Source organism: Micromys minutus (assembly GCF_963924665.1).
Source record: "Micromys minutus genome assembly, chromosome: 12".
NCBI classification, from domain to species: Eukaryota; Metazoa; Chordata; class Mammalia; order Rodentia; family Muridae; genus Micromys; species Micromys minutus.
The window spans coordinates 6,837,457-6,850,646 of NC_137981.1; the positions used below are offsets into that span (position 1 = coordinate 6,837,457).

A 13,190-nucleotide genomic window follows, 5' to 3' on the forward strand; every position below is an offset into this window, starting at 1 on the left:
TGAAGAAGCTATGAAGAGTTGTTGCCCAATTCCCTAGACTTTTGGGGATAAAAGTGGTTATTATAAGCTTGTTTCTATGAAGAATTTAGAAATGGTCATAAAATTACAGAGAGGAATTAGCCAGAGTAAATTATGCAGCCATAATCTTCTTTTGGTAACTAAACTAAAGTTATATCTTCACTGGTATGAATCCTTCTAATTGATACAAAGCTAAAGGTATAACCTTTACAGTACTATAGAATTCATTTGATACAGATTTAAGGTTTATACACTGTTTTTAGTTGATTAAACAATTTGATAAAGGGATAAGCTATCTTTTTAATATATACCATAACAGTGACAATTATATTAACAAAGATTTTGTTCAGAAGAGCTGGCGATGAAGGCTCAGCAACCATTTTTGAAATCCTACTCAATGCACTACAACCCACAGGAACAGTTCAGAGAGCTTAACAGTTCATTAATTAAGCAGTGTTTTATACTAGTAACCCACCTCATAAGCTGAGAAAACTAAAGAATTAACAGCTGAAAGACGTTAAAACAGAATCTTGCATTGACAAATGCTCAGTAAATGCCACCACCATTACCATTCTTATTAATTATTTTTAATCATTGTCAAATAATTTAGACATGTACAGTGCCTTTCCAACCTCAGAGTTATTTGAAAATTGGATGAGATACTCATTGACAAACATTATTTAAAAATGTTTTTAATCTTCAAAATAATTTGAAATATTACTTCTAAAAGTTGTATATTTTTAGTAAGGAAATTCCATCAAGTATGCAAGGAGTGCCAGGCAGAAAGCATAGCAAGTGAATCACTTATAAAGTGCAGAGTGTCCCTTGTTATGTACTTCTGTGACTTGGATATTAGATTAGTCAGCTTGGTAAAGAAACACATGTCCACTCACTCTGCTGCCCATTTAGCAAGCTGGGATACATAGAAAGTAAAACTCTTAAAAACAAATTTACTGTAGCTACTAAAGATTTTGCCTTTCCCAGCATAGCATACATTGTGGTATGTTTTATCTGTAATGACAACATTGGTCAGTCATGATTAGGGATGTGTATTGAGGAAACATGTTTCCATTCAATTAAGTAAAAATGGCAAAAGGGTGTTCTCGGGAAACTCCTTTGATTTTGACATGACTTTGGAGTGTCTACTGGGCTTCTATGTAGACTTATGTCTTCTGTTAGTATTTTAAATGTGTATTGGAGTTTTGGAAGAGATGTGGAATTGGAGATGTATGTCAGCCAAGAGATGACTTTCAATATATCCTTTGTGCTAACTTATCTTCACCTCATGCTGACCATAGTCCTGAGATTCATCATCTGTTTTCCAATGGGTAGAGATGTCACATATAAAAAGGGAGTAAGCCAATGCTTGTGGGTGTACTAGTTACATTTTCAAATTGATTTTACCAAATACCTGAAAAGAGGCAATCTAAAGAAGGAGAAGGGAGGTTTATTTATTTATTTTTTTGTAGAGGAGGAGAAGAGACAGTCCATCATGATGAGGAGACACATAACAGCAGCACCATGAGACAGTGGATCATATTGTATCCATATTAGGAAAACAGGGAGTAAACAGAAAGTTAAGAGGCCCATTTTCTCTCCTGAGATTATATCTCTTCACAGTTCTACAGTCTTCCAAAATGGAACCAACCAGCTGTGGGCTAATTTTTAAACACATGAACCAACATTTTACATTTAAATCATAATACTTCCTGAACAATACTCTTCATGTTAATTTACAGTATTGACACCATTCTCTCCATGTGATGATACTAAAGGAATCGTACAAATTATGAGAAATGAAAATGTAAATAAATACATTCACAGGAGAAAAAATTGTAAAATAACATAGAGATAAATTATATAACATCCATGGTAAAAGACAGAGTTATATAATCAGTCATTAACTGGAGATTAGGGAGACGCATCCACCAGTGAAATAAGTGTGACCCCTAGAACCCTACATAAAAAGCTAGGCATACTGGTTCTTGAATTTTCAGAACTAGAACAGCAGCATCAGGAAGATCTCTTGGGCTTGCTGGCCAGTCTGCCTACCTTATTTGACAAGTCTAAGGCTAGTAAGTAACTCTGTCACAAAATCAAACACAGGTAATGGTGCCTGAGAAATGGCATTTGAGATTATACTCTGGTTTCTATACCTGCAGGCACACTCAGGTGTAAACATTCCTCCACATGTTTACCCCTCACACACAAACATGTGCAAACACACACAATAAAACATACTCAGGTGAGCCATTCTCTTGACCCCTTCCCTACCTTTTTCCCCACCCCTGCCTTTTAGAAATTGTACTGTTAAAGTATGTGTTTGCATTTCCAGCACTCATGTAAAAAAAAACTCCAAGCATATTGGCACATGTCTAGAATTTATTTCTCAGACATCTTAGCTGAATATGTGAACTCAACATTCAGTGAGAAACTCTTTCTTAAAAAGTAAGAGCAACTGAGCAGGACGTGAACAAGGACAAAGGAAAGAGTCAGGTCAGTTATCACATCAGAACAGAGGGTGGAGGGGTGAGAGAAGGAGTCACATGAAATATACTGGGAAATCCTATTCTGGTGACAAGCATCAGGATGTAAATTTGAGTTTATTGCTCTGCTTGTATACAAAGTTTAAGCTAATCCTGAACACCTAAATCCTTGGCCAATTGCCCAATAAAAGAACTTCTGAGAAAATGGAGGAAGCAGCCACCGCCCTGGCCTCAGTTTTTGGTTTTGTTTTTTGTTTTGTTTTGTGTTTTGCTTTTTCACCGGTTTTCCATTACCCAGTTTAGTGCCTTGTATGGCAGATCAGAATGCTTCTTCAAGGAATTGCAGGAGCCTATGGTACCTTGTTCTCCATCCCACTTTTCGCTGGTTACAAGGTTGACTTCTACATCCTCCATAGTGTGAGGTACTCTAAGGTAGTTTTGGCAGACCCCCCCAGGACAATTTCAAGGGTAATATTCTACGGGAAGGAATGTGACTGTCTGCCTTTCTTGGAAAACTGCTATGATAGGAAGAAAATGCTAAGGGTCTGCATACAACTCCAAAATATCTGTGTGGCCTTTGCTATTTTTTAAACTTTTTTCTCATATCTAAAGACAAGGAAATGATAAAGACATCTCATCTAGTTTCTCTAAGATTCACAGACAAAGTTTGATGATGTGTTTGTTTGCTGATCATGCACAGATAGGTTAGAGACTACCCCTACTGTGTACTTCATTCTACTGTGATGGATGTCTGTCTAGGAAATGTACTCCCAAGAGCATTTGTTTTTTTTTTTTTAATGAAAGAATCTAGAAAGTTTAATCTAAATTTATTAATTCTAATTTTTTAATATGTCTTATCTTTTATTTTGGTAAAAGGGGAAAAGTGTATTTGTGTACATGTCTTAATTCTATTTTTTGTAAATTTTATATTATTTTTATAAAACATGATTAGAGTGTATATGATTCTTTTTTTAAACTTTATTTTAAAAAACAAAGATAAAAGAAAAAAATTAAACATTTTTGCATAAATGTATACAAATACAATTGTGTCAATGCTTGGCTTTTTTTTTTTCTTTTTTTTAAGGTTTGATACTCTGCATTAAGATCTTACTAGTTACAATGAGCAAAAAGTACATGTAAAACAGGATGTAACCAGGAATTAGTCAACATTTTCTTGCTGTGTAAGGATTGAGCATGACTTTTTTGTTGTTGTTGTTGTTGTTGTTTTGTTTTGTTTTCTTTTTTTCTTGAATTTCACACAGTCTGTGAGTTGTTTCTGAGGCAGTCCGAGCGTCTGGGGTTAGCATCTCACTATCAGTAACTGCATATTATGTCTGTTCTTTTGTGACTGGATTATCTCACTCAGGATGATATTCTCTAGATGCAACCATTTTCTTAAGAATTTGGTAAGTCATTGTTTCTGATGGCTGAGTAGTACTCCATTGTGTAAGTGTACCAAAATTTTTGTATCCATTCATCTACTGAAGGACCTCTGGGTTTTTTCCAGCTTCTGGCTATTATAAACAGAGCTGCTATGAACATTGTGGTGCATGTATCTTTGTTGTATATTGGAGTGTCTCTGGGGTATATGCCCAGAAGTGGAATAACTGGATCTTCAGGTAGTACTATGTCCAATTTTCTGATGAATCACCAGACTGATTTCCAGAATGGTTGTATCAGTTTACAACCCCACCAACAGTGGAGAAGTGTTCCTCTTTCTCCGCAACCTCGCCAGCATCTGTTGTCATCTGAGTTTTGGATCTTGGCCAATCTGACTGGTGTGAGGTGGAATCTCAGGGTTGTTTTGATTTGCATTTCCCTGATGACTAAGGATGTTCAGCACTTCCTTAGATGCTTCTCAGCCATTCGATATTCCTCAATTGAGAACATTTTGTTTAGCTCTGTACCCCATTTTTAATAGGGTTGTTTGATTCTCTGGTGTCTAGATTTTTGAGTTCTTTGTATTCCTTCCCAAGAGCATTTGTATTCCAGGGTCTCCTAGGAGTTTGTTAGACTCTGGAAATTGGATATGACTAATATGTGTTACTTTTGGCATAGTAATCTTACAATTCTTCCTTCCAAATATTCTTTCCAATTGGGTAACGTTTCTTCTGCTTTTATTTTGTGGAATAGTATGGAGAATATTGGTATTAGGTATTTTATGGAGTTCTGATAGAATTCTGCACTTAAACCCATCTGGTCCTGGACTTTTTTTCCTTTGAGAAACTTTTATGACTGCTTCTATTTCTTTAGGGGTTATGTGACTGTTTAGATGGTTTATCTGATCCTGATTTCACTTTGGTACATGGTATATGTTTAAAAAATTGTCAATTTTAAAAGCTCAGAATACCCAAGATACAATCCATAGACCACATGAAACTCAAGAAGATGAAAAACTAAAGAGTGAATACTTCAGTCCTTAGAATGGGAAACAAAATATTATCAAGAAGAAATATAGAAACAAAGTGTGCAGCAGAGACTTAAGAAAAGGTCATCCAGAGACTGCCACACCTAGGGAACCATCACATATACAATCACTAAACACAGACAATATTGTGGATGCCAAGAAGTGCATGCTGACAAGAAAGAGCGTAATATAGTTGTCTCCTAAAAGGGTCTGCCAGAGCCTGAGAAATATAGTCAGATGCTCTCAACCAACCATTGGACTGAAAATCGGATCTTTAATGGAGGAGTGAGAAAAAGTACTGAAGGAGCTGAAGGAGTTTTCAACCAAATAGTATGAACAATATCAACCAAACAGACACCCCAAAACTTCTAGAGAATAAACCACCAACTCAAGAGTACACAAGGAGAGACCCATGGCTCCAGCTGCATATGTAGCAGAGGATGGCCTTAACAGGCATCAGAGAGAGGAGAGAGCCTTGGGCCTGTGAAAGCTCAATGCCGCGGTGTAGGGGTATGTCATTGTGGGGAGGTGAGAGAGAGTGGGTTGATGGGAGAAAGAACACTCTTATAGAGGCAGGGGGAATGGAGATGGGAGATGGGGTTTCCACAGGGGAAACCAGGAAAGGGGCTAACATTTGAAATGTAAGAAAAGAGAAAGAAATTCCTCACTGTCCCAGAGCTAGTGGAGGCAAGGACTGAACACTGAAATTTCTAAAATTTCAACAACAAAATGAACAACTCATCCTCTATTCCTTAAGTTGTTTCTGTCAGGTGTTTTGTTAGTGATAAAAAGCTGATTTTTACACCAAAGGACCTTGAAACTTTGGGGTACAGGTACATGTGTGGGTATTACCACAAGAGTCGTGCCACACAGGCAGCTTTCCAGGAGAAAGGATAAAGATGAAGAAGTGCCCTGAATGCTTAGTGTATTACAACCACCCAGACCTCGAGCTTTTATAAAGTCATCGTTGTCTGATTAACAGATGTCATTACTCATATTTCTGTAGGTGAATCACTAATCGACCATTTATGTTGTCACTACCAGCCTGTTTCCTATACATTGTCACATGGGTCTTAATGGTGGACAGTGTTGCTATGGGATATCAGGAATTTTTCATGCAGTCTACAAAAAGATGTCTAATAAATCAACTACGTGAGCAAAAGTCATGCTTTCATCTTTAAGAGCTATGATAGTGTTCTTCCAAAACCAGAAAGCCCTACTAACCTAAGATATTTTATTAATGCTTTGTGTAGCATAGGAATTTAGTAAATGCTCCTCAAATGGTAGGTACATCTTTTAGAATTTATTGTTTGAATGAGACAGTATAATTTATTTACTTGAGTCTCAGCATCTAACACACTGTAACTCTACACTTGGCTAGTTTGTCTACACCATGCAGGTCTGTGGTGGATTCATTAGGAGAGATTTGCTTCAGATCTGCCTCCCATAGCCTTGCTAGATTTTTATAAGCTTTCCACAAGGATTTAAGGTAGATTAGAGTGGATATCACCATTCTATGTTTTGAGTAGTCAAGGAACATCACTGTTCTATGTTCTGGGTTTACCTTTTCTGAGGCCTTTCCATGCATCAAGCAAAAGGAGAAAGGCCACACATGATCATTTGAGAAGACTTAATTACTTAGCCCAGTTTAGAAGTGTTGTTTCACTTCTAACATATTCCTCAGGCCAGAACTCAGTCCTGTGATTTACACACAGCTGAAAGAAGTTGAGAAAAATAGCCTAGCTATGCATAGAGGTGGAACAAATGCCATGCTTCCTGTATGCATTGTGACTAGTTATAGACTTTCAGGGTGAAGGCTCTAGACAATGAGCTGGCAGTCTGGGTCCTGTTCTCTGCAAAAGTACATCAGGATCTTTTGCCATTTCTTCTCTGAATCTTACTTGAATCAAGCTTAGATTCCAGTCAGCAACCTCATTGATCTAGGAAGGTCATCATATCTCAAAATATTTTATAACATCAGGATATCATTTTCCCATATTTTTATATTAATCTATTTTGCATGTGTATATTTGTGGGTACCCACATACCACATCAAGCATGGGTACTCAGAGATAGTGCTGAATTAATTCAGGTCACCAGTCTTGGTACCAAGTACATTCACCCATCAAACCATCATCTCACTGGCCTGAGCCTTTGCTCAAGGAAGAGAATGTGCTCAGAAATTAGGATGTAGGCATTGTGGACCCCTTGGGTGGTCAAGTCTTAGGTGATTAAACACAACAAAGAAAACAGCCTGTAGAAAATGAATAGCAGCTATATCCTAGATGAATGAATGAATGAATGAGTGATATAGCACAATTCCTCTGAGTTGACAAGAGATCACCTCTGACTTTCTTTATCCTAGTGATTAGAATTTATAGAAGAAATACTGTCTTGGAAAATCAAGCAAGAATTAAACAGGGCTTCAATGTGGAATAAACAGGATAAGTTTGGAATACTTGGCCAGATGAGTAACATTGGGGGTTTTGACAGAGATAAGACAGCAGACAGTTTCTGCAGGCTCGTTGGCTAGGTTTCTTATCCAAAATAACTGAAAGTGTTGCTGTCATTCACATTTCCTCCAAGATGGAAGGTGTAATTTGCACATGGTGCCTGCAGACCTTGGATATGAAAATCCAGGAATCCTATTGCAGAGCATCCTCATAAGCACAAAATCTGTTTAGCGCCAAGTTCATTTTATAAAGCAAAATTTAAAATATCTGTGTTTGCAAATTAAAAGGCTTTCCTACCACTAATTAAAATATACTCATTAGCTTTTGGCAGGCAACTGCTGTTCTTAAATTGAGAAAACAAATCTAGAAGAAAGGTTTAGAAATATTTAAAGAGAAAAGGGCAGACTTCACCAAATGCTCAAATCCAAGACCCGATTAAATGTTCATGGCATGAGAAGACCAACGATGTGTCACCTCCATTATATTAGCAATCACCACTGGTAACTTAAAATAACACGTTTCTTGCCTCTTCCAGGTTTTAGGTAGTCTGAATTTGGTGGCTATTTTCCACTTGCTTAGGGATGTGATGAGCTCTTTTGATCAAGGATCCTACTGATGGAAACAGGTTCTTCTGCAGCTGTTAGTTAGGAGACATGTCACACTACTAGTTGGTACGCTATCACTCAGGGCCCCCAAATCTTTCTGAATGGGATAATAGATCCACAATTGTGAATCATACAGACTATTGACCTGGACCTTCTAAAAGTCAATGCTTGATTTGACATACAATGAGTAAAGGCACTTGTTGATCAGCCTTACAACAAGACTCTGATCTTGGTGCTCACATGGTAGAAGGAAGAAATGGAAACTTGTTCTGTGATATTTAAATGTGTGACATGGCACATATAAATGCAGTAACACATACATAGGATGGAGAAAAAAGGAGAGAAAGAGACAGAGTAACAGAGACAGAGAATCAATGTAAACATTGAAAGCCATGGTATATAATTGTGTCTCCATGAAGTAATTATTTCACTTATCAAAAATAAATGCTGCTTGTAAAAAAAGAATTATTTCAGTTATAAAAATAAAGTATCTATGCCTACAATTTGAAAGTGTCTTTTATTATTATTATTATGCCATCTGATCTATGAAATTCCTCTCAGGAAAAGCCTACACTTTAAACTTCAAAATAGTAAAGTAAAAATAAACTCTTGAAATAGATTTGCTTTGGAAAAGAAATGTATGTGTTTTATAACCAATATGCTTATACTGAATTTAAATATCAGCCCTCAAAAATTGTTTACATTTGGTTTCAGCATTCATTTTTTCATTGTGTGTGGGGGGAGATTTGATTGTGAAAAGTCCTCCACAGACTTATGTGTTTGAACACTGGGTCCTCACCAGGTGGTACTTTGAAGAAATTGTATAGTTTAGGAGGCAGAGTCTCACTATATAGAGGAATTTATCTGGTTGGACCTAGAAACTTAATAGTGAAACACCACTTCTTGCTTGCTGCAGGTTTCTGAGTTTGGTTATGGTATGACTGGCCAATTTTTGGCTCTTCCCAGCCTGTTTTGCCCACCATTACGGCCTGTATCCTCTAGAATTTATAAGCCCAAATAAACTTTTAGGTTGCTCTATTAGGGAATTTTATAATGACAGGCAAAGCAAATAACAAAGATGTTGGTAATGAGGAGTGGGTCAGTTGCTATGGTAAAGCTAAAATGTGGTTTTGGGCCTTTGGAACTAGCTTGTTGGGATAATGTAGAAGAAGATAATGCAGATGATGTTTGGCTGAAAAAACACTAGCATACGGAAGCAGAACTATGTAAGCCATTCTTTTGGGATCTTAGAAGACAGTAATGTAGAGAGAGATTCAGACGTTGGGAAAGTAGTTCCTGAGCTTCTAGAGGGGGAATGAGGACTCAATTTGTCTAGAGTCCACTGAGGTTATATTTGGTTAAAGAGTTGGGCTGTATTCTGTCTACGTTGCAAAATCTTAAGTGAATTATAATTGTATTTGTTTGACCAGAAAAACAGTAACTAAGGGATTAGTGTCACTAAAGAGAAACCCCCTTTTCTCCCCAGGACAAGGACCCATCCATGAAAGGTTCCAGCTTGTGAAATGAAAATTCATTCAAAATGAGAAAATATAAATTCATATTACAGAAATGTTCTGGAAGCAACTACCTAGTGTCAGTCTGGAGATATTGCTGTGACTGATGTACCCAGGGGCCCAGGCTTAACCCTGGTGTGGAACCAGGGCCTGACAGTATCATTCACTTGGTGCTATTTTTGCGGATATTAAATATGCAAGATTGAGGAGGTCATGAAATCTTGCACTACAGTTCCAGAGAGTGTTGAAGCCAAGCAATGTGAAGCAAGGTTGGAATTGCTGCCAGGAGTCTATAAGAGGTCTTTGAAAAGGAAGAGTAAGTCACAATGGAAATCTAGGATGTTGGAGTAGGTGAGGCATCTGTGCTCCAGGAAGAATAACACTTAGAGCACGGATCTCTAAACATTTGAAACAGGTGGTTTCCAGGTGCTTGATATGGAGCTGGAAGGTTTTGTATTTGTCCAGTGGATTTTGGTCTTGCTTTGGTCCTGCATTTTCTCACAAGGTCACTATGCCTTCATTTTGAAATGAGAGTTATAGTGTGTGCCATTGAATGTTAGAAGTATGTAATATGGTTTATGTGTTTACCATGCATTACAATTAAGTGATTGCCTTATGTAGTGGTTTTAATAAGAATGCCCCCCAACACCCCGGCTCCATACTGCAGGAAAGTGGGCTAGAGTGTAAGAGTGCTTTCTTGTTCAGAATGTCATACCAGGCTATAACCCCACAGGCTTGGATATCCTCCTACAGGTCAGGAATCATCTTTTCCCACTATTCTAGTGGCTTTCTACCAATGGGAGGAGGTGCTTTAACTCACCAGCACCAAGAGGTAGCTACTCAGGAGCTAGAGGCTACCCCACACCTGGAGCTTATTCTGACACTAGGGCTATCCTGGAACCCTAAATCCAAGGTGGTGCTCTAGCCTATCCTGGAGGCCAAGGCTTTTGGGCCCCATCTAGTGGAACAGGCTTATCTAACTATTCATAACCACCTGCACAGTGTTATGGTGGTGGACCAGCCCAAGTTTCAGTACCAGGTGGCTTTCCTGGAGGACAGATGCTATCTCAGTACCCTGGAGGACATGCTCCCTACCATGCCCAGTCTGCTGTGAAGACTTCGGGGCACACAAAGAACAACATGCCCAGCCTCCAACTTTGATGCTATGAGAGATGCAGAAATTCACTGGAAAGAAATAAAGGGGTTTGGAACGGAGGAGTTAGCAGTTGAGGATGTGGTGTCTAACTGTTCCGATGACCAGAGGCAACAAATTAAAGCAGCTTTTAATACCATGTATGTCAAGGATTTAATTAAAGATTTCAAGTCAGAGTTAAGTGGAAATATAGAAGAATTAATTCTTGCCCTGTTCATGCCTTCTGCATACTATGATGGTTGGAGTTTATGGAAGGCAATACAGGGAACAGGAATTCATGAACGTGTATTAATAGAGATTTTGTACACAAGAACAAATCAAGAAATTTGAGACATTGTTAGATGTTATCAATTAGAATTTGAATGGGACTTTGAGTAGGACATTAGGTTGGATACCTCCAGATGTTTTGAATGTCTTCTAGTGTCCATGTGCCAGGGAAACCATGACAAGAGTCAGAGTGTAAACCACCAAATGTCTGAGAAGACACTCAACTGGGGAGGGGAGGCTAGGAACAAATGAATCTCATTTCAGCATGATCCTTGCCACAAGTAGCTTTCCTCAGCTGAAAGCCAACATGTAGGCTTATTGCAGGATTGCTAACCAAGATTTGCTGAAAAGTGTAAGCTGAGAATTTTCTGGAAACATTGAAAGTGATTTTAAGTGTGCCCTCAACAGCCCTGACTTGTTTGTTAGCAACTCTACTATTCCATGAATGGTGCTGGAACAGATAACTCCACCCTGATCAGGCTTGGTCACTGAAAGTGAGATTGACCTTGTTCAGATGAAACAGATGTTCATGCAGATGTATCAGAAGACCCTAAGCACCATGATCGAAAGTGACACAAAGCTGTTCCTGGCCATTGTTGGCCAGTGAGAGGGATTTTTTTCCCCTTAAGGAATGAAGCTCTTCAGGAACTATCTTATCTATCCAAGCAATGAGACCTGCATGAAGCCATGTCAGACACCAACTGACAAGAATAGATTTTAACTGAGGACTATCAGGGGATGTGCTGGGTTTGCACATGTTGTTGTTGCCTTAATTCTAATGTTACTTTTTTCTTTCTATATCAAATCATTGTAATAGCCATATCAATGACTTATTAATGTAATATTTGTAATGCTTTACTCATACTGTTTTTATTTTAATCCAGACTTCAATTTAAAAAAATGCCCCCAAGAGGCTCATACATTCACATTTAAATTCTTAGTTATCAGAGAGTGGCACTACTTGGGAAGAATTAGGAGGTGTGGCCTTCTTGATAATGTTTACTAGAGTATACTTTGAAGTTTCCAAAGATTATGACAGACCCAGTATTACTTTCTTTCTCTTGCCTGCAGATCTAGGTACAGTCTCAGCTCTATGTCCAGCACCATGACAACCTGCATGCCACTATGCTTCCTGCCATGTTAATGAGCTAGACCTTTTAAATAAAAAGCAAGCCACAACTAAATGCTTTTTTTCTCTTTCCAAGAGCTGTTATGGTCATGGTATCTCTTCACAGCAATGAAACAGTAAGTGAGACAGAAGTTGATATCAAGAGTCAGGATTTGCTCTGACAGGCCTGACCATGTTGGAAGACTTTAGTTCTTTGAACTAGAAAATCCACTGGATGCTTTAAGCTTGGCTAATGTACCATCTTAGTAGGATCACGGAAGGCAGTTTTTAGGATGTTTCAAACTGTCGGAGGAAAAGAATATTAATAAGTAGACTAATTTTTGTGATATTTTGACAAAGGATGTGGCGATGTTTTGCCCTTCTACAAAATTTGTCCAGTGCTAAATCAAAGAGTTTTTTTATTAATGGCTTTGGCAGAGAAGATTTCAAGGCATCTCGCTGTTGCCTGCCTTGTGTGGTTACTAGTCTTCACTCTTATGGAGCTCTAAAGGAGCAGGGGTCAATATAAGCTTTAGAGTCAAGGAGACAAAAAATGTTTCTAGAATCTTCCTTCTCAACTATGGAATGTCACTGAATCCAGGTGTGTGTTCCTGCATGGAGACCCTGCATGGAGTCCATTGCTAAATCTATGAAATTGAATCCTAGATTTCATTGGGGACCCCAAGATATTTGAGATGCCATAGTCATGGGATACCTACCAAAGAAGACTGAAAACCAGTTATGCAACCAGCTCAAAAGTGTATGAAGTCAACAAAGCTGAAAGGAGTTAGAGTTCTGAAGAATGCTTTGGCATTAGACATTGGGATATAGGACTTGGAGTTTTTTCAGCTGGTTTTTGGTTTTGATTTGGTACAGATTTTTTCTCATTTTGCTTCTTTTCCTCAGTTTTAGAATGGTAATATATATTTTGTTGCATTGAATGAAATATATTATCTGCTCCTTTATTTTGCTTCTATGAAATTTATAGTGAAGAGATTGCCAGAAATCTCTGAAGAGACTTTGAATTTTGGACTTTTAAACACAGGAATCTCAGAAAAAAATCTTTCAGTTGCTGCCAGAAGACACACAATGGTGTCCTAGAATTTATGAGTAGGTAAAGAGAAGGGAGGTGAGCAGAGCAGATCTGGCTCTGGCTCTGTAGCCACAGGGAAATCCCCT

At 38.1% G+C, this 13,190-nt stretch overlaps 1 pseudogene across 1 annotated transcript; it reads left to right on the forward strand.

Annotated features, from left to right (window-relative positions):
• The first annotated feature begins 10,473 nt into the window (after positions 1–10,473).
• On the forward strand, positions 10,474–11,510 carry LOC308428020 (annexin A7-like; annotated as a pseudogene). The gene has a single exon. The product of its transcript is annotated as an annexin A7-like (transcript).
• The last annotated feature ends 1,680 nt before the right edge of the window (positions 11,511–13,190 follow it).